General features: G+C 33.9%; 1 pseudogene; it reads right to left on the bottom strand.

Moving 5' to 3' along the window:
• The window catches only part of LOC137628535 (zwei Ig domain protein zig-8-like), a 117,717-nt pseudogene extending 115,421 nt beyond the window's left edge, over positions 1-2,296 (bottom strand).
• Positions 2,297-21,759: the final 19,463 nt, after the last annotated feature.

Raw genomic sequence — 21,759 nt, 5'->3', positions numbered from 1 at the left:
ATCCTACGTTTATCCTTCTTTTGATATATATATATATATATATATATACAAAGTATATATATACATATATATAAATACCTATACATATATATATATATATATATATATGTATATATATTAGATAGATATATGTATATATATATATATATATATACATATATATATATATGTATATATATATTATATATATATATAAGTATATATATATATATATATATATACATATATATATATATATATAAGTATATATATATATATATATATATAAAAAAGCCTGGATTGGTAACAGAAAATTAGCGGACCTAGAGTATGCTGATGACGCTTCCTTATTAGCAAAGCACCACAGGACTTGTAAAGTTTGCTCCCCAAAGTATATGAACTATCACATGAGGTTGGGCTTAAGATAAATAGAGGAAAGGCAGAGAGGATAAGAACGGAATATGTAATGGAAGATGAAATATCATGGGAAGGAGAAAGATTAATGAGGTGGAGTCATTTAAATATTCAGGAATATGATCTCTAATACAGTCTTTAGAATTAGAGTTTATAGAGAGATTGAAAAAAGCAAATCAGACAATGGCTAGGTAGGTAAAATTTTGAAATCAAATCGCTTGAAATTATATATATAATTCAGGCTATATATCAGTTTAGTGAAATCGGTATTACTGTATGGACATGAGTCCAGGTATGACAATGAAACAATATCCAACAAATTTTGTAGATTTGAGAAAATAGACATTAGAAAAATATTGGAAATTAAACGAACGGACAAAATTAGAAATGAAACTGTAAGAGAGATTACTCAAGTGCCAAATGTGGATGGGATCATAGTGAGGGGTAGATGGAGATGGTTTGGGAATGCTCTTTGGACTCCCCAATAGAGATTAGTTCACTAAACTTCCATCTGGGCTCCAGAAAGCGGTAGAGAGGTTGGAAGACCAAGGCTTACATGGCTGAGGACTATGAAGCGTGAGGTAGGAGATGATGGATGGGGAACTATTGATTTGAAAGCTCAAGGTAGGGAATTCTAGCGAATCTAACTGAAGCCCTTTGCGTCAACAAACGTAAGAGTAGATGATGATAAATACTGTCTAAACTAAAGAAATGCGTAAATTGTATTGATTTTAAGTTGTATAATGAATCTGGACGGAATGAAAATAAAGGGATTAGCCTACTATATACCAATAATAAGAATTAATATATATATATATATATATATATATATATATATTATGAACAAAAGTTTTATGTACCACAGTATACATCATGTTAGTACTGGAGAGAGATTTTATTTATTTAATATATATGAATAATAATGAATAAGTGTACCACTAAGTCTACTATTCCTTGCCTGCTCTATGAGATGAGAATCGATAAATTTATATTGTTGTCATTGTCAATAGACTTTAATATGCAATTACATATTCGTACCAAATGATATTTGCTTTAACAATGTTATGCAAAGAGGGAATAGATCGTAAGAGAGGTGAATGGTTTTACAGGCTTGTCCATTTGCTTTAAATTGTTCACTCCTTAAAAGAGAAATATGTGTACGTTGTTGGAGAGGTAAAAAAAACTCAATAGTATATATTGTATTTTCATATAAATTGTTTGATCAGTAGATAATGGACTTTTGGTATAAAGTCTAAATGAAATTGAATATTAAAATATTTCATACGGCAAATGTAAAAACAAATATAACTATAATAAATCCTTTTGAATATAGGTGTAAGGTTTGAAGTAGCTATACTCAGCGCAGCGAAAAATGAAAGAGGGGAGAGTGCACCTGGTTTTCAACTGATTCCCCTACATGTGCCCCATCTCCACAGATCATCGGCCACTCTTTATCCCTCACCCTTACATCTCTGTCTATTTCTTTCTTTCTCTTCATCTATCGTTCTTTCTCTATTTCTATTTATATATGCATATTTCCGAAATTGTATCCGAGATTATTCTAACTTTTGTTCTGCATTGTCACCAAAGTTAAATTCAAGGGGTATTTTCTGCATTCAGGTTCCCCGATGCTAAATGTAGTATATGAGCAGGGGCCCTACTACGTTCGTATGCTAGACATTAGGTCAAACATTATGATCTAGCCTAACTCATTCTTGAATTCGTTTACCATGTTATTATTCATTAAATTCGCTGGAAGTCTGTTCCATGAATTAGCTACTTTTTATGTAGAAAAATTACCATATTGAGTGGTGTTGTGCTTTTTCATTTCCCAGTTGTATCTGATGTCTCTGGACTGATTTGTGCTAAACGTGAAGAGGTTATTGTAGTCTACCTTTATCATTATTTTAAGAATGTTGAATGTAGCTGTGCCCTCAGTCGTCAAGTTTGTAATTTAAATAAGTTCAGACGATCCATTCCCAGTTCATATCCAAGTTATCTTGATGGCCCTAGCTTGTACTGTTTCTAGTCTATATATATATATATATATATATGTGTGTGTGTGTGTATATAAATATATATATATATATATATATATATTCTTCTACATACCTGAAGCACAAAATTGAACTCCTTGTTCCAGATGTATACAACTGCTGTACAATGCCTTTGTTTGTGTATTTGAATTCTCCTTATTTAACCTATTAGTTTCTATGCTTCCTCAGGGAAATGACCAGTGTCACTCATCTGCAACCTGACGCAGATGGCTTTCTTCATGAAATGAATCTACTGCTTGCCCTTTAGGTATGGCTCCTACCCGAATCTGTACGTGCTGCCATCCACAATGTCGATGCTTTGCCCATGAAGGACCTGATGACCAAAGTTGATGCCCTAATGGACACCCACTTCACCTCCTTCAAGTTTTCCATCAATGCCTCAACCCCTGACAAAGAAGGCAAGTATTCAACATCAACTGAAACCGACGTGAGTATGGTAAGATACAGACTCCCACCCCGTGACGTCCCGCGGCGGAGAAAAAACCGCCCACCACCCACCACTCACACCCAACCAACAACCTTCATTGCCACTTACTGACGTCCATCAGTTGCAGTTATGCTACTACTAATCGAAATTCGGGACTGCTGCAAAAGAAATATTTGAATTGTTTTCAGTGGCCAAAAAACGTGTAATTAACTATCGTTTGCGACAGTGGCCTCCCATGTCAATAATCTTTTTGTTTTACATGACGCAGGTGCGAGCATGCAATTTTTTGTTAGACACAAGTGCTTCCCATTTTCTTCTGACAAGACCACTCTCCAGGATAAGACATAGTCTGTCTAAGTCTCCTGACATTAGCCTAATAGCTGCCAACAGATCTGCGATACCCACCCACAGTTATGAAGCCCTCTCTTAATCATTTGGATATGCCAAATATATTTGGATATTTTTCATTGTAGATCTCCCATTGCCGATGCTCAGTGTGGATTTCTTCTCACACTTCTACCTCCTGGTCAACATAACTCACCGACGGTTAGTCACCATGGATTCGTACTTCTCGACACCCCTCAAATCCGCCTCTTCCAGCCTCGCTCTCCACATCAGCACACCCACAGATGCCTAAGTACACCACCTCACGTCATACCCGGAAGTTTTCCATTCAGAACTTTGTCAAACCACCATGGTTCCCGTGAAACATGGTGCTCAACACCATATCAAGATGACCGGGCCAACAATGTTCGCCAGATTCTGATGTCTGGCACTGTATCATTTGGCAGCCACTAAACAAACATTTGCTGAAATGGTAGAAATGGGTCTTTGCCATAAGGCCTCAAGCTCTTGGTTGTCACCCTTTCACAATGTCCTGAAGAAAGATGGCTCTCTAAGCCCTGTGGGGATTACAGGTGCCGAAACGGATCACTATTCCCTCACAAACATCGCCGACTTGAACTTCTACTTATATACAAAGTTAAGGTATTCTCCATGCTTGACCTCCTGAAGGGGTATAATCAGCTGCTCATGAACCCAGAAGACATTCCCAAGACCCTCATCACCATCCCCTTCGGTACATAGACCATCAATTACTCTTGTTTTGGCCTTCGTTATGATGGGGCTCCTTTTCAACGTATCATAGAGGGCATCTCAGGGGACCTCCCTATCTGTGTAGGTTATGTGGAAGGCCTACATGTGTTCTTTTCTTCCCAAAAGGAACACATCTGTCATCTACACATCGTACTTGACAGCTTACAACAGAACAGCCTTCTGATCCGGTAAAAAAAGTCTACCTTCGGCAGTAATGAAGTATCATTCTTAGGACACCGCATGACTCCTGAAGGAGTCCATGCCCTCACTGAGAGAGTAGCAGCCATTTAGAACTTCCCCACGCTCCCGATCGTCTAATTCCTGTAAGAATTCTTAGGCATGATCAACTAATGTATCTATTTTCTGCTAGCCATTCCTGCCACACTTGCCTCCTTCTACGCCTCCCTCAAGTGCAAGCCAAAAGACCTGAAGTGGAGTCCCCTAAAAGAAACGGCCTTCTACAACACAAAGAATGCCTTATCATCCATTGCTGCTCTAATTTTTCCTGTGCCACCTGTACCTCTGCTTCTCTCCCCCAATGCCTCGAGCAGATGGCTTGCCTACCCCAATGGCTTTCTTCAGTAGAAAACTGTCCAAAGCGGAATTCAGCATCTCTAATTTCAATCACGAATTGCTGGCAGTACAGTTGGCTGTCTATCACTTTCGCCACTTCTTGGAAGGTACACCCTTCGTCATTCACACGGATCACATCCTTCTGGCTCATACCTTCACTCGACAGTTTGATGCGTGGTATGTCTACAGATGCCGACATCTCTCCGCCATGGCTTAGTAAAATTGTACCCTTGAGCATGTCCTTGAGAAAACGAATCCTGTTGCAAATGCCCTGTTAAGAAACATATTAGCAACCCTGTAGCTGGGACTGGATTATAATACCTTTGCAGAAGCCCAATGAAAGTATCCAGAGTAAGACACCCTGCACATCCCTCCGTTGGGAGGACGTGCCTCTCTATGACTTCGGCTCAACCCCTTTCTGTGATGTCAATACAGGTATTCCTTGATCGTAGATACTTTTTCTCATGCGCCGACAGGTTTGTGAGTTCGTCCATGGCCTTTCACATCCCTCGTGTTGTTCTATGGCACAGCTACTGAAGACAAAGTTCATTTGGCATGGCATTACTAAGGATGCTAAGGACTGGGTCCGTGCCTGTACTTCATGACAAACCTCAAAAGTTCATCAACACAAATTCATGAGTGGGCACCTTTCCTCAATCTCACTAGCGATTTTCCAACATTCAAATTGATGTTTTAGGTCCCCTACCCACATCACAAGGACATACTTACCTGTTTAACACTATCAACCACTCCACTAGTTAGCCTGAAGCCATTCCCATGGAAATTGTAGCATCTGCCTCATGTATATCTGCCTTACTCTCAGGATGGATAGCAAAATCTGGTATCCCTGAGAATATCATTTCCGATAGGGTTACTACTTTCACCTCTCAATTTTGGACATCATTAGCAAGTCTCCTGGGTGTCACCCTTCATCAGATAACCACATACAACCCTGCCGCTGACGGTAAGATTGAACATTTTCACCGTGCCATCAAAGCAGCCTTGAAGTCCTGCTGCAAGGACTCCAACTAGTTTACCCGTCTTCTTTGGGTCCTGGGACTAAGGATAACTCCTAAAGATGCCCTGAATGTTTTGGCAGCTGAAATGGTGTATGGTGATCTATTGGTCGTCCCTGGCAAATTTTTTTATGTCTGCAACCTCCTCCGGCAATCTCCAGTACCTACGGCACGTCAGGGGAAAATTTTCTCCATGCGGTCAGACTTGAAAGATCCAAGCTAAGCAACACATACCGACAGATCTGCACTAGGCAACGCATGTTTTCCTGCTCAACGACATTAGTCCTGTTAACACCCACTAACACGTGCCCTTTCCTTGTGATCTGTCGTTGGCCTAATGCATTCTTTCTTAATATGTATGGCAAAGAGGACTATGTCTCCATTGATCACCTAATGCCTAAATATCTCCTGCCAATGACTTGCCTACAGTACACCTCTCAAGAGCAGGGCACCCTATTTCACATGTATATCTTTTTTTTAGGGGAAGCCATGTACCGCACATGTATCATACACTCTCGTACAACAGTAACAGTATTTCTGTTTTTTATATATTGGTGTTATCTCTCTCCCCACACACTGATAACCTGTTTATGCCTGTATACGTTTTTATCATTGTGTTTAAATTTTTGTATCATACTTGTCTGGAACAGGTTGTATATATATTCATGCTCCTCCTAAAAAAGTTAGTTGTATTCACTCTGATTTTCAGTTAATACCTAATAGGTGCATTTGCACAACAGAATTTGGTGAAAAAAATTAATTCATGAAAAGTAAAATGCCTTTTTCTCTTAGAAGAAAGGTTTTTAATTAGATAGTCCTACCAATTTTAACTTATACATCAGAAATTGGGAGCCTTAATTATGTCTAAATACATGAGTTAGCTTCAACTCAAAGAGCTATGGAGAGAATAGTGATGGGAATAATGCTAAGAGCAAACTCAATTAAGCAGTATTATAACATGTAAAAAAAAAAGAAATGGACATGGACATGATATAATTTATAATGAGAATGATAGCTAATCCATGGATATTAAAGATAACAGAATGGGTCTCTAGAGATTGCAAGGAAAGCAGGAGAAGGAAGAGATGACAATGGAATGACGAACTAAGAAAGTTTTCGAAGGTGGACTGGCATAGAAACACTATAAACAGACACAAGTAAAAGGAGATGACTAAAGACTTTGTTCTACAGTGGATTAGTAATGGCCGGTGATGAAGAGGATGATGATGATGAAGATATACAGTATATATATATATATATATATATATGTGTGTGTGTGTGTGTGTGTGTGTGTTTTCAAAAAGGCCCATAAAAGAAACACAGGAAATATGAATAAATCACACTATATTTCGGTCAATAAACATCGACCCTCTTCAGGATGTGAAGTAAAAGTAAGGAATACAGTGGAGAGTGACGGTTTATATATGAAAGCAAAAGGGTGTGTTCAATTGTTCTATAGTTGTTATAATTGCTGGAAGGATTAGCCAAATTTAATTACATCCAGGTGCGTGTTCTTATTGTTGAGCCGCTTGGAGGAAGTCTTGACCTCTGATGCATGTCTGGTGGTCGGTCTCCGTGGATTCATATATAAACCGTCACTCTCCACTGTATTCCTTACTTTTACTTCACATCCTGAAGAGGGTCGATGTTTATTGACCGAAATATAGTGTGATTTATTCATATTTCCTGTGTTTCTTTTATGGGCCTTTTTGAAAAAACATGTTAAACTGTTCGATTACAGTTATAAATAAGACATATATATATATATATATATATATATGTATGTATGTATATATATATAATTATGAAAAATTCACATTATATTTACTTAAGGACAGATGGCCCAGTTTCTGAAAAGGGTCGTTAACACCGATTACTTCACCGCATACATGTGGGTGAGTAGGCAAGTGGGGGGGGGGTGAGGAGAGCCTCGTCAAAATACGCTTGGTGAATTTCGGAAGATCCAGTTGTTAAGAGGGTTAAGAAAATCGTGTTGAGAGTTTATGATAGGGTCTGATTTCCCAAGGGTCTCTCCCGAGGAATTTGTAAGCCCTAACCCACTCCTTAACCCGACACGCAGCAAAGCTGATGCTCGCGGGGCCGTCCTGCGAGAGAGGAAATAAGAACAGGGGCGCAGTGAAACCCAATAGAAGGGGAAGGAAAGAGATGAAAGAGAAGGGAAGACTAAAGCGTCTCCTCCTTTTTCCGCAGCTCGAGGATTCTGCTTTGCTGGAAGAGGCTAATCTCGTTATTCATACTCTTTCCTGCAAGACTTGTCACGCCATCTAGCTTTATTCGGGGGAAATTCTCTCCACATTCCAATCAGTATTTTTCTATTTCACATAAAATTGTACTTTTTCGATGATGTTCCGTCAAAGGTTAAGTCGTCAAATCCACACATTTTTCCACCTACTCATAACTACTAGCTTAGTAAATAAGGCTTGAAACGATGCATAGCAGTTATATCGGAGGCGGTCAATAATAACAGGAATACACTATAATTTCTTTAAATAAAACTGATTTTAAAGTTACAAATGAAATGAATACACTTAGCCATTTTAAGCAAAGAAATATGCGCGTAATAACACCCTTTCCAAAGTTAAAGAGAAAGTATGAGAACTCCCTTTTTTTTTTTTTTTTACAAAATCATATTTTGGTGATAGAGTGGAGAAATCCTCTCAGCAAATACATCGTCGTTTGATATATTTCACCGGAGGACTATAAAATGCCACCGCCGAGAACGAGCAGAGAAATTTATGCCTCAATGAACTGTTCTTCATAACTTTTCCTCAAAACTTTCTTCTGGGAAGATGGATGTCAATGGAAGGTGTTTATTGTGTGTGAAGGGAATCATTACTCAAAAAATAAATTTGTGTGATTAGAATATATCTAGTGATGGTTTGCAAACATCTCTCTCTCTCTCTCTCTCTCTCTCTCTCTCTCTCTATATATGTATATATATATATATAAATATATATATATATATATATATATATCTTTATATATACATGTATATATACATATATATATATATATATATATAGATGTATATATATAAGAATCTATATATGTATATGTATATATATATATATATATATATACATATTCATATATATATATATATATATGTGTGTGTGTGTGTACTTGTGTGTATATATATATATATATATATATATGTGTGTGTGTGTGTGTGTGTGTGTAAACGATGTAAAATCACAATCGATCAGATATAATTGACCACACTAAATCTAACAGTTGAAAAACGAAAGCTGTTTTTCTTCTTAATTGATAATAAATATGCTCATAATGAGAGGATGGACTTTTTAGAAAAAAAAAAAAATAGAAGAAAGAAGACGGATCTTAAAAGAGTAGGAGGAAAATTTTTGATAGATATGAATGTTGAAATCTGTTATTTAGTCTGCAAAAGTTATGGAGATAGAGTTTCCCTAGCGAACACTAGTAAAGGCAACTAAGAAATGACTGTAGACTCATTTCCCTACTAGTAGAAAAACGTGGATATCTTTACATAAGGAAACAAAGACAGCGAGAAAATGGGGTGAGATAGAATGGATTTGGGGACCTGGTTTAAGGGAGAGAGTCTCAAAAGAGATTATTATCTGTTTGTGAGTCCCAATTGTTTACAATGTATTAATTTGATTAGAAATGAAATATACAATGGATTATTTTAACATAACTGCTGTGGGTTTAAATGACAACAAAACTGTTTACTAAACAAATTACAAACGCCTTTAACAAATAACTTAGTCCTGCTTAAGGTGTTGTTGATATTTTTCTTTTTAAGCTTGATATCCATCTACTTACATACACATCATAAGAAGTAATAGTTATTTATACCATATCAACTCTAAACTATTTTTTTTTTCCCTTCATCGATCAATGTTTTAGGGACACGAGCATGTGCTGACGCAAGACCTTATTAATATTGCCAAGTTCCATTTGGAAGGGAAAATCGCACGGTAGTCATAAATTCGAAAAATTATATCAACAGTCAAAGCAGTCATTAGAACAAGGATGATATAGGCGAAGCTTTTTGTCTTATATCTGGAGATAAAGTAAGGTTGCCTGAAGGAGGGAGAGAGAGAGAGAGAGAGAGAGAGAGAGAGAGAGAGAGATTTGTGGGCTGAGGATATACAGTAGTGTTTAAATCATATCAAATACTATTAATTAATTGACGTATGCTAATATATGTCATCTCTCCAGTGCTACGTGTAAAAATTACAAATTTTCTTTTCCCACATTTTGCTTTACTTAATGTGACATAACACAGAAGGCTAAACATAATCAAACATGAAATCTCGTTACAGTATATCAGGGTACATACGAAAATAATACTAATCATTCTTTGGGTATGACGTTACACAAAATTATAAGGAGTGAAAGAAGATACAGTTCATTTTTTTATCAATACATAATACCAAATAAAGACAGCTGATACGTAGTTGTACGAAATAAGTGACATTATTTCTTATCCAATAATGAGAGAGACCAACGGCTCCAGAGGCTTTCATGATATCACGAGGAAAAGATTTATAGTTTCCTGGTTATAACTATATCGTCACAGGATTAAGCAATGAAAATCTTTGAAAAATAATGTGTTTAGAGCACGATTTTTTTTCCATGAGATGTTATTCTTTTCAAAAACATATGAAATTAAATCACAAAAATATCTCATTCATTCGACTTAGGTACACACGAATCTTTTGATCAATACCAAATCCAACTAATTGGATGGCATGTGGCGAAAGAAATGATGATAATCTTTTAGATTCAGTCATTCTATATTGTTGTTGCTTATATATATATACCTAGGGCTATCTATAATTGTTTCTTCGAAAACACACATATTACTGTTTTATTTCTTCTTTATTTCTCGTATTCAAAATCAGTCACGAATATCTTTGTGTTGCTGCTGCAGGGCTTTCGTACTACTACTACTACTACTACTACTACTACTACTACTACTACTACTACTACTACTACTACTACTAATAATAATAATAATAATACTAATGATAATAATAATAATATTTTTATTATTGAATGACTTACATTTACTTGAATGTAATACTGCAGTAATACCTACATCAAAATATATATAAAAGGATAGCAATTACCAGCTATAAAAAACATTAGAATGTAAAAAAGGAAATTCGTCTCCTAACCACGTAAAGGTTTTCATTATCCAGAACCCACTAAATCAGAAAAAAACTAATTTCTTTATTTTTGAACTAGAATAGAAAGGCTCCTTTCCCAAGTAATAAGGAGTTAAGCTTTCAAAATTTAAAAACAAAACCGATGAGCTTAGTCAGAATACTGCAAGGCATTAACGAGGAAGAAATAATACACGGTAGGCATTGCAACTAAAAAATATAAAGGGAAAGAAATAAAACAATTTAGACATAGAAACTAGAAACCATAAATGGAACAAAATGAAACTATTTAAATATGGAAAATCGAAAACGTAATGAGAAAGAAGTAAAACAAGGTATATATGGAAACTGTAAAACATAAGGAAAAAGAAAAACTGAAAGTAAACATGGAAACTGAAAACCATAAGAGAAAAAAATAAAACAAAGTAGACATGGAAACTAGGAAACACAAAGAGAAATACTAAAACAAGGTAGACATGGAAACTAGAAATCATAAAGGGAAAAAAATAAAACAAGGTAGACATGGAAACTGAAAAAAATAAAGAGAAAAAAATTGAAATAAGGAAGACAATGAAACTAGAAAACATGAAGAAAAAGAAATAAAACAAGGTAGACATTGAAACTAGAAAACATGAAGAGAAAGAAATAAAACAAGGTAGACATTGAAACTTAAAACCATAAAGCGAAAGGAAAATAAAAAAGGTACACATGGAAACTCGAAAACATAATGCGAAAGAAATAAAACAAAGTAGACATGGAAACTAAAAAAAAAACACGAAAACAAAGAAATAAAAATAGGGAGACATAGAAACTAAAACATGAAAAGAGAGAAATAAAACAAGGTAGACATTGAAACTAGAAAACATAAAGAGAAAGAAATAAAACAATGTAGACATTGAAACTAGGAAAAGTAAAGAGAAAGAAATAAAATAGGTAGACATAGAAACTAAACAATTATAATGAGAAAGAAATAAAACAAGGTAGACAATGAAACTAGAAAACATTAGGAGAAAAAAATAAAACAAGTTAGACATGGAAACTAGCAAACATAAAGAGAAAGAAATAACTCCAGTTAGTCATGGAAAATAAAAAAACATATAGGAAAAAAAATAGAATAATATAGACATGGAAACTGGAAAACATAAAGAGAAAGAAATAAAATAAGGTAGACAATGAAACTAGAAAACATACAGAGAAAGAAATGAAGCAAGGTAGACATGCAAACCACAAACCCAAAAGAGGATGTTACGAACCAAATTAGATATGAAACCTAGAAGGGTTAAAACAGAAGAAACAAAATAAAGAACACTTGGAAACTAGGAACCAGAAAGAGAAAGAAACAAAACAAGGCATACATGGAAATTATAAACCCGAAATGAGAATAAACATTACATGGTAGATATGAAAACTAGAAATAAAAATGAGGAAGACACAAAACAAGATAAACTAGTAAAATAGAAACTGTTAAAGGCCCCCCCCACAAAAAAAAAAAAAACAGCACAGTAGTGAAAAAAAAATTACAATTCATATTAAACATGTGACCAAAGTTTTTGATATTCCTTTATTAAACTATTGATAAAATAAGTCAATGTATCCTCATATTCAACACTTGAAATCAAAATCGAAATCTATCATAATATATAAATGAAGAGGATAACATATTGTTAACTATTGCAATTGCTCAATGGTCACTTTACTCTTGGTAAGGGTAGAAGAGACTCTTTAGCTATGATAAGCAGCTATTCTAGGAGAAGGACACTCGAAATCAAACCATTGTTCTCTAGTCTTTGTTAGTGACATATCCTCTGTGCCATGATCTTCCACTGTCTTGGGTTAGAGTTCTCTTGCTTGAGGGTACTATCGGGCACACTATAATATCTTATTTTTCTTCCTCATGTTTTGTTAAAGTTTTCATAGTGTATGTAGGAAATACTTGCTTTCATATTGTTACTGTTCTTAAAGTATTTAATTTTTCCTTGTTTCCTTTCTTTGCTGAGCTATTTTCCTTTTTGGAGTTCCTGGGCTTATAGCATCCGGCTTTCCAACTATGGCTATAGCTTAGCAAGTAATAATAATAACAATATGCCTAAAGTATTTCTTCAATATCAAAAGTAATATTTTACCAATGCTATACATTTTACGCTATATAAAATGTATAGAATTGGTAAAATATTACTTTTAAGATTGAAGGTGAAATTAAAAGGAACTATTTGAAAAAAACTTCAACATTTATTTTTTCAAATTAATTGCTGGGTGTATAAAAATACATAAAAAGCGGATAGAGAGATACACAGATCCAATTACTGAAAATCGCAGTAGTACTGAAAAAGTTTCAACCTTTTGCTGATTGAAGGTCAGGTCACTTTTACACGAAAGCCAACTCTTTAATTGAGTTATGACATGATATTACTACGAAAAGAAAAAATAAAAAAAAAAATAAATAAATGTAAATATATGGTAAAATTACCATTAGATTATTTGATTAAACAAAAGAAACATCAATAAAGAAAGCCTTTTAGACATGTGCCTATACTCACAATATATTTTACTATGTGTTTATGTTTACATCTCAGTCTCTCTCTAAAGCTTATATATATATAAATATATATATATATATATATATACATATATATATATATATATATATGTATATATATGTATATATAGATATATATATATATATATATATGTATATATATATACATATATATATATATATATATATTATATATATATATATATATACATATATATATATATATATATATGTATATATATATATATATATACTGTATATATATGTATATATATATACTGTATATATATATATATATATATACTGTATATATATATATAATATATATACTGTATATATATATATATATATATAAACATATATATGTGTGTGTGTGTGTATATATATATATGTATATATATACAGTTAACTCTCTGTTAACAAAAGTTCTGTTAACCCGACTTTGAAGTTACGCGAATTCAAATTTATTGAGATGTATTCTGTTAACACGAAATGTCCAATGTTACTCAAGTTGAATTTCCAGCTTAGCAGCAAGAGCAAGAGGTAGAGAGACGTCAATATGAATACATTTAAGCTTACAAACAATTGAATAAAAAAAGTGATTTAATTTTACGAATAAATGTGCATCCATACATGTAAATGTAGATGTTCACAATTTAGCATGTTTACAGTACATCCCGGCTCATTATATGTGAATGTAGTTTGCTCTAAGATAGTATGGAATAGAAAGATTTTCCAAGCTAAATAACTAATTATGTTATAAAAATTATATTACAATAGTATAAAATAAACTTATATTTACCAATATATTCAATATCTTTGTTGACATTGAGTAGGTAGATAGCTGTGGATCATCAGCATCAACGGCTGATTCATCTGTTAATGTTGTTGTTCGATACGCATTTTAATAAGAAACTGATCAAGAGTTCTTTTTGTCAAGGATTACATGATAGGGAGCAAAATCATTTAAAAAATACTCTCTTAACTATATGTGAGGATGATCGTGATACCGTCGGGACCTTGAAAACATCTGACAACAAAACAAAAATCAAAATTTTCTGTAATTACTGTTGTAAAAATAAATCTTCAATCTATAATAGAAAAGCACAAAAATTATTAAAAGAAAAATTCGGATAATTTAGGAAATAAGGATTAGTATAGACATATTTCAGTTCATATCCATTATGTTGTCGGCTAAAGTTACAGATCAGCTGATGAAATCGAATGCCATTTTAATCCCCGTCTACGGTCGAACATAGATATAAGAAAAGTTCAAGTTTATATTGTGTAGTATTTTTCTGACACTTTCTAAGGAAACAAATATTTCTGCTAAATCTGTTCTATGTGTGTATAGTAAGGCACCTCTAAAATAGAGAGAGAGAGAGAGAGAGAGAGAGAGAGAGAGAGAGAGAGAGAATGTATTCATATGTTAACTAATAATATTGGCTTTAAATGAAATGTATGAAAACCATGATATAAAACTAATAGCAAATAAATAAGCATAACATTAAAAGGAAAAATATCTTATGATCTATTATCTATTTATTGAAATATTTGATATGCGTAGTAGCATTGTGCGTCCTTATATACCAATCAGTACAGTTCTTTGTTTATCTTTTTTATTTGAATATTTACTTATTGATATAAAACTAATTTTAAATAATTAATTATTTGACTGGAAGGAAAAATATATTACGATTTTTTATCTAATTACCGAAATTAAAGAAAATTAAAATGCTAATGTGTTTGAAATGCAAACGCAGTAGCATTGTATTTTCGTACAGACCAGAAAGTACGGTTCAATATTGTATTTATTTATCAATTTTTTTTTTTCATTTGAATGTCTACTAATTGATATAACATTAATTGTAAATGAAATACCATTAGACTAAAATAAAAAAAAATATGTTACGATGTGTTATATATTTACTAAAAATAAAGAAAATTAAATCTTTTCGTTTGATATGTATACATAGTAGTATCGTGCATTCGTACATACCACACAGTATAGTACATTGGGATTTTTAACTTAAATATGTACTTATTGATATGAAATTAATTCTAAATGAATAATCATTAGACTAAAAGGAAAAATATGTTACAATCTGTTATTCACTATCCAAAATGAAAAAAAAAAATAAATTGATAGTGTGTTTCGCATTTACTGTGTACATGGTAGTCGAGTACTTATATAGGTACTCTACGAAGTAGCATTGAGCGTTCGTACAACAATTATTTTGTTTATGTACTAAAAATGTATATATTGATATAAACTTCATTGTAGATAAATAATCATAAGATTAAAAGGAAAAATATGAGAGAGAGAGAGAGAGAGAGAGAGAGAGAGAGAGAGAGAGAGAGAGAGAGGATGGGGAAGGGAGCAAGGCAGGAGAGAGCCGGCAGTGATGAGTCTTAGTCTAAATGTACATTGGTAATACCTTATTTTACTATAAAATGAATGCAAGTAGAGTAATAATGTATGTCCTTATTGTTTCTGTGACCTTCAAATATATCAATAATGTATTTGTTTAAGTATCATAGTAACAAAATGCCAAAATAGACAGACTTTCCCCAGTGTCCAGGAACGTAACACCCCTATTACCATTATTTCTTATGGAGAAATCATGCTCTGTTAACATGACTTCCATTAACACAACATCTCCAGGAACATAACCCTTGTGTTGACGGGGATTTGAATATGTATACAAATACACACACACACACACACACACACACATATATATATATATATATATATATGTATATATATATATATATATATATACATATATATATATATATATATATATATCCTCGGTTAGATTGTGCCAGTCGTCTCAATCTTGAGCTTTTAAATCAATGCTTCTCTGTTAAACATTTGCTACTTCACGCTTCATGGTCCTCATTCATGTAGGCCTGGGTCTTCTTTCTCTTCTAGTGCTTTTTGGAGCCCATTTGAAAATTTGGTGAACTAATCTCTCTTGGGAGTGTGGAGAGCAGGCCCAAACCTTCTCCATCTACTCTTCACCATGATCTCTCTTAGAGTTACATTTCTAATGCTATTCTGCCATTTAACTCACAATATTTTTCTAAGGGGTTTGTTCTCAAATTTGCAAAATATATCGGATATTGTTTCATTGTCATACCACGACTCGTGTCCATACAGTAACCCCAATCTTAATATTTTAATATATATTCTGATGTTTATATGTAATTTCCAAATTTTACTTCACCTAGCCATTGCAAGATATACGTTTTTCAATCTTTCATTAAAAGGAAATTCTAAGGATCCTGTAATTGAGATTATAGTTGCTAGATATGTAAATGAATCTACCACATTAATCCTTTTCTTTTCAATGACATTTCATCTTCCATTGCATAATCCATTCCTATCATCTCTGTCTTTCTTCTATTTATCTTGAATCTAACCTCATGTGATATTTCATGCATTCTGGTGAGCAAACTTTGTAAATCCTGTGGTGTTCTACTAATAAGGACAGTGTCAACTGCATACTCTAGGTCAGCTAATTTCATGTTACCAATCTAGTCCAATCTATCTCCACCATCCACAACTGTTCTATATATTACAAAATCCATGAGGAGGATACACAACATAGGTCACAACACATTCCCTTGGAGTACTCCACTGTTCACTGTAGTTTCATTGGATAGGACTCCACTAACATTAATTTTGCACCTGTTATGCTCATAACAGAATTAAAAATTTAGATATTTAAGAAACTCCATTATTATAATGCAGCACTCTCCAAAAATTGGCCATACATATTAAATGCGTTTTCATAGTCAATAAATGCCATAAAAAATGGGTTTCTATATTCTGCATATTGCTGTACCACATGCCATAAGATGAAAATTAGGTCAAACAACTTTTACCTTCTCTAAAGGTAGAAGTTGTACTGACCAAATATATATATATAAATTATATATATATATATATATATATATATATATATATATTTATATATAATAACGCTCAGCTACTGATAGTCTACTGTAGGCCAAAGGCCTCAGATATGCTCCACTCACGTCTTTTTATTTTCTATCTTTACCAGTCATTACTCGCAATTTTTTTTTTTTTTTTTGTTCGTCAATCCACCGTTTTCTCCTACTGGGTAATAGAAATCATATACCTAGACTTTCAAACGGCTTTTGAATAAGTTCCTCGTAAAAAAAAAGTTAATTATTAAAATTAGAGCACTCAGCATCATTGACGAACCGTCTGAATGGATCGAAGATTTGCTGACAAATTGAAAACAGGAAGTTGTAATGAATGAAGAAGCCTCAGTGTGGGCAGCTGTTAAAAGGGGAGTATCTCAAGGATCCGTCCTTGGCCCATTACTATTTCTGATCTTCATTAACGACATAGATTTGGGATTAACTAGTAGAATATCGAAATTTGTCGATGATATTTTACTCGGCACAACTGCTGCGATCTCAGAGGACGTAGATGCCTCAAGAGAGGATTTAATTAAGTAAAGTAAGTAAATCGTAAAAGGACAAATGCCTTTCAGCTGTGGGAAATGCAAAGTTATGCATATAGGTTATGATAACAAACAAACAGGCTATTCACTGCTTGGAAATGAAATAGAAAGTGTGAACCAGGAGGAAGATCTTGGCATTATTTTTGCTCACCAAACAGAGCATAAAAACTGAAAATAAAGCAAAAAAAACTAATACGCTTCACAAAGAAACAATTCAAATACACAAACAAAGACATTGTACTATAGCTGTACAGATCACTAGTAAGACCTCACCAAGAATACGGAGTCCAATTTTGGTCTCCAAGTATACAGAAGGATATAGATAGACTGGAAGCAGTACAAGCTAGTGCCACCAAACTAGTTCCAATACTAAGGCAATTTTGATATTTTGAATATCACTACTAAATGTCCGTTTAGTTGTCTAGTTTGTAGCTCAAATAAGTTCAAACTTTACAACCTCTGTTAAACAGTGGATGGAGCGTTTGAACTTATTTGATCTACAAACTAGACGACTAGGGGGACAGTTGATAGAGATATTCAAAATTCTTAAAGGAATAGAGAATGTAGGTTACAACATTCTATTCGTACTTAGCACAAATCAGACAGAGGTAACAAACACAAACTGGAATTGAAAAGATACACCACTTAATGTGGTAATTTCTTTACATACAAAATACAAAATAAATGAACCAGACTTCAGCGGATGTAGAAAACAGTAACACGTTATACCAGTTCAAGAATAAGTTAGACATGATTATAAGAAACTCTAAACGTTCAAACCAAATCACTCTACCCAAGAGCAAAGGAAGTCTCTCCTGATGGACTAAGAAGTATTTTAGACATCCAAAATCCTTCAAACTCCTGGTAACTTATTAACCGTCTTCGTTTGCAAACTCTAGGGACACATTCCGTTATTATTTTAAGCGTCCTAATATCTGCCATTATCATTATTTGTCCTGACCCTTTCCATTTCTTTTTCTTACTTGTTGTTGAAATATTATCTACTTAAGTTTGCCCTCGCAACCATGTTGCACCTTTCTGTCGCTTAGTGTTATGCCTATCATTATTCTATCCATAGCTCTCTATTTTGTAACTAGCTTATGTTCTAAGGCTTTAGTGTATGTGTGCGTGTGTTTGTAGAATGGAAAAAAGACCCCCCTGAGGATAGAATTTTCTTTCTAAAGTAGGATTTCCTTTTTATTACTTATATTCCTTGTTAAAAGAAATCTGAAATAAATAATAGTGATATAAGTATTGGTTTGTGGGCTTTTAAGATGGTTTCGTCACTGTTGAGGCTCCTGTCTTTTGTTAGCTGTATTACAGCAATACACTGATTCAAGATTACGAAAAAATACAAGTAAACTGATTTTTAATTCTGTAATATCAAATCGGTATATGAGCACTGTACTATCTGCAAGCAAAAATTTCCCTTTCTATTTACATTTTATGTGAAAAATTTCTAATGTGGCTAAATGCTCAAAAAACATATGCAGTACCCATAATAGGTCATCCATGCAGTGTTCATGTGGTTTTTTACACTATTTCACCTTTGCTTGCCTCTTCCACCCTTCCTTGACCTTAACTCTTTCACTATCTACGCACTCCTCGCACCACTATCACATACCATATCATGGGAGCCTTTTGGTAGTGTTCTTCCGTAAAGTTATTGCCATATGCTTTTTTAGAGAATTGTGATTGATATTATTCAAGTCAAGTTAAAAGTATAAACGGTATACAGTATACCACCTCGACAATGATCCTCAAGATCTTTAAGAAAAAAAGACACAAGAAGGGTATGATAACCCTTAAGTTGAAAAAAAGAAAATGTGGAGAAGCGTGCTCTTGATAAGCATCTGGTGGCCCCTGCAAAAAAATCTACAATCGTACAACGTCGACTGTTAGTGCAATCCTCAAGATAAAGGAAGAAATTCAGGCAATTGATGTTGAAAAAGTGGTGCTTATCTCGATGAAATAACAGCCATGTGTTCTAGATGATTTCGAGTATATTGTGGCGGAATGCACACGAAAACAACCCCCACAGACAATTGTCTCCTCAACACAAACTTTTCCCTTACGTTATCATCAACTCGACTCTTGGACAGAAGGTAAATAAAAACAAATCGTAACCTTAATACTATATTCCTTAAAATTAAAACATTTTATACAAAAACTACCCACGCTCAAATAAACCCCCCCGAAATTTATAAGAAATCTTAACACTCATCACTAACAAAACTTAAAATATAAATTTACTATAACCTAAACTTCAAAACACAAAACATATATGATATGCGTGTGTGTTCACAAAAAACATTCGCAAATAAACAGTCACAAGAAAAAACACATAGATAATCATTCACTGAGCCAACTGTCTTTATCGGCACACTACCCCTATATGACGAACAGAAGACTGTCTGGTAGTTTCCCAAAATGGCCTTAACCAAGGCCGTCTCGAGAGAAGGCCGGGTCATTTGGGGGTTAAGAAAGGTCTCACGTGGTACGAGTAGTGCTTTCACACAACTACTATAGGCTGTGAGTAAAGGAGACGTGCTCGATTTCTTCATAGTTTTCTGCTGTTATTCCAGAAAATTTGATTGTTTTGGAATCCCGGCTAATGCCTTTTATGTGCTGTGTGCCAAACTACAGAGGGAATTAAAGAACTGGACCGAAAGTGAGTGTTTTCCTTTCCAAATGCTGATGAAGAAAAAGCCTACTTATTGCACGCCATCTAGAGAGCCCGATATGTTCCTAACTATAATAGTAGGGGAAATACTATATTTATTGCTGAAATGATTATAATTTTATTATATTGTTCATGTGGTATTGGGCACAGAATATCAGCCTCTTGTATAATGATGAAAGAAATGACTAAACTGTTTACAAAATTTCTTTGGTATTCACACATTTTTTTTTCCCTTGCTACTTACTACTTCATTCTCTTTTTATTTCTTCTCTTTCAATTCTTGCTTCCTCATTCTTCGGTTGCTGCCTCTCTCTCTCTCTCTCTCTCTCTCTCTCTCTCTCTCTCTCTCTCTCTCTCTCTCTCTCTCTCTCTCTCTCTCTCTCTATGCGTTTTGCACTTTAATATTGCAGTTAAACCCTTTTCAGGTGTGCCAGCTACACTTCAGATCTAATTATATTGCATCAGAGACATCCTTCTTCGATAGGACAAGTCATAGCTAAGAGATTTTCCAACAATAACAGTGGAAAAATAAAAATAAATCGTCAAAACTTTCAAGTAAAGAATATGTACAGCAACGTCAGGTGATTTTGGGTGATTGTGCAAAAGATGTTAAATTATTTTGAATTGCCAGAATTGTTTACTTTTCAAAATTAAATTGTAAGAATCATTCTGTGTTTTTTCGCTATGCAAGTGTAGTTTGTAATTTTTGTGTTCTGAAACTAAATTGCCAGAGTTGTTTACTTTTCAAAATTAAATTGTAAGAATCCTTATTGTGTTCTGAAATTAGACTACTGCCACGGGAAAGTTTTAATTTGATTTTATTACTTTTTTTGTCTAATTTTTCTTAGCGCGATTATTTGGTGTGTATGATCTCTTAATTTTTGTATGAGGATTATCAGCTATATATTGTAAAGAGAAACAAAGTGTGTATGTATAGTGAGTGCGTGCGTGAGAGAAAGAAGGATTGTAGATGTCACAACCAAACTTATTCCTTATCCGTCTCCATATCAATCGACCTACTCATGCTGACTTCTTCCCCCACTGACCAGGCCTGTATTCGAGACGGCCTTGCCTTAACTCTTCGGGGTCATGGATGTCAAAATCATCATCATCATCATCATCATCATCATCATACGTAATCTTAATACACAGGTTAGGTCATCAATGGTTGTGTAATCTAAAAGTACAGTCTAAATAAGATCTTCTATTAGAGACCAGGTCATTAACTACAGACCCAGGTTACGAAAATATAAGTTTAAAGGATGAATTACGGCATGCAAATAAGAAAAAAAAAAACCTTACGAAC

This window comes from Palaemon carinicauda, chromosome 36 (genome assembly GCF_036898095.1).
Source record: "Palaemon carinicauda isolate YSFRI2023 chromosome 36, ASM3689809v2, whole genome shotgun sequence".
NCBI lineage: Eukaryota > Metazoa > Arthropoda > Malacostraca > Decapoda > Palaemonidae > Palaemon > Palaemon carinicauda.
The sequence above is the reverse complement of the archived record's forward strand: the minus strand, read 5'-3'. Positions and strand labels throughout refer to the sequence as shown.